Source organism: Apium graveolens, chromosome 6 (assembly GCF_009905375.1).
Source record: "Apium graveolens cultivar Ventura chromosome 6, ASM990537v1, whole genome shotgun sequence".
Classification (NCBI taxonomy): domain Eukaryota; kingdom Viridiplantae; phylum Streptophyta; class Magnoliopsida; order Apiales; family Apiaceae; genus Apium; species Apium graveolens.
In genome coordinates, this window is record NC_133652.1 from 194,717,677 (window position 1) to 194,719,311 (window position 1,635).

At 44.5% G+C, this 1,635-nt stretch overlaps 1 non-coding gene across 1 annotated transcript; it reads right to left on the reverse strand.

The window, feature by feature from the left end:
- Positions 1–522: 522 nt before the first annotated feature.
- Positions 523–629, reverse strand: LOC141669521 (small nucleolar RNA R71). Its single transcript, XR_012553798.1, has one exon. It is a non-coding gene; the product is annotated as a small nucleolar RNA R71 (small nucleolar RNA).
- Between the last annotated feature and the right edge of the window lie 1,006 nt (positions 630–1,635).

The following is a 1,635-nucleotide window of genomic DNA, read 5'->3' on the forward strand; positions in this document are numbered from 1 at the left end:
CAAACTCGTTCTCGTACTCGCAAGAGGACTTTAGACATAGCTGAGGAGACAGACGAAGTTCTTGATATTCCGGAGAAGTTAGATTTTGAAGATTCGGATTCAGGAACTGAGCGGAAAGAACCAGTAAACATGGGTGATCGTATTATTCAGGCTGATCCAGCTCTTATGGATTTTTCTCGGCCAAAAATTGATGACATTCAGTCAAGCATTCTTCATCCGGCTATTCAAGCTAACACCTTTGAAATCAAGCCGGGCACTATTCAGATGGTGCAGAATTCTGTTTCTTTTGGAGGAGCGGCGACTGAAGACCCCAACATGCACATAAGGAATTTTGTCGAGATCTGCAGCACTTTTAAGTATAATGGCGTGACTGATGAGGCTATCAAGCTGAGGCTTTTCCCATTCTCACTGAGGGACAAAGCTAAGGACTGGTTACATTCTGAACCAGCTGGGTCCATCACTACGTGGCAAGATCTTGTACAAAAGTTTCTGGTGAAGTTTTATCCGATGGCAAAGACTGTTGCTATGAGGAGTGCTCTTACTCAGTTTGCACAGCAACCTACAGAATCTATGTGCGAAGCTTGGGAACGATACAAGTAAATATTCAGAAAGTGTCCACATCATGGAATGCCCGATTGGATGGTGATCACTGGTTTCTATAATGGTTTGGGGGGCCAATCTCGGCCCATGCTCGATGCAGCAGCTGGAGGCGCCTTATGGGCTAAAAGCTATACTGAGGCTTATAATCTTATCGAGACTATGGCTGCAAATGAGCATCAAAACCCAACTCAGAGGATGATGCCTGGTAAGGTAGCAGGTATTCTGGAAGTCGATGCAGCCACCGCTATTGCAGCACAGCTTCAAGCGCTGTCAATGAAGGTTGATTCTCTGGCTACGTATGGAGTTAATCAAATAGCTATGGTTTGTGAGCTTTGTGCAGGTTCTCATGCTACGGATCAGTGTTCTCTTGTCAACGAATCTGTTCAGTATGTGAATAATTACCAGCGACAACAGCAGCCTGTGCCAGCTACCTATTATCCTAATAACAGAAATCATCCAAATTTCAGCTAGGGGAATAATCAGAATGCTATTCAGCCCCCATATCAGCAAGGCATGATTAAACAGTTTAACCCACCTGGATTCCAGCAACCACAACAGTATGCTCAAAGGCAATCATATCCTCAACAGGGAAGTGCAGCTGCACCTACTAGTGCTGATTTTGAGGAACTTAAGCTGTTATGCAAGAGTCAGGCGGTTTCTATCAAGACCTTGGAAAATCAAATCGGTCAATTAGCCAATGCAGTGCTCAATCATCAACCTGGCACTCTTCCCAGTGACACGGAAGTACCAGGCAGGAAGGAAGCTAAAGAGCAAGTCAAGGCTATTACCTTAAGGTCTGGAAAAGTTGCTGATGCTGAAAAGGCAAAAGAAGGAGAAGCTGAAATTAGAGATGAAGAAGCTAAGCAAAAGGAGAAAGTGGCGGAACCAAGGAAGACTACTGTTGAACACACTCTGCCTGAGGGTAATACAGGGGAGAAACAACTCTATCCTCCACCACATTTTCCTAAGAGATTGCAGCAACAAAAGCTGGATAGACAGTTTGGTAAGTTTCTAGAGGTGTTCAAGAAACTTCAC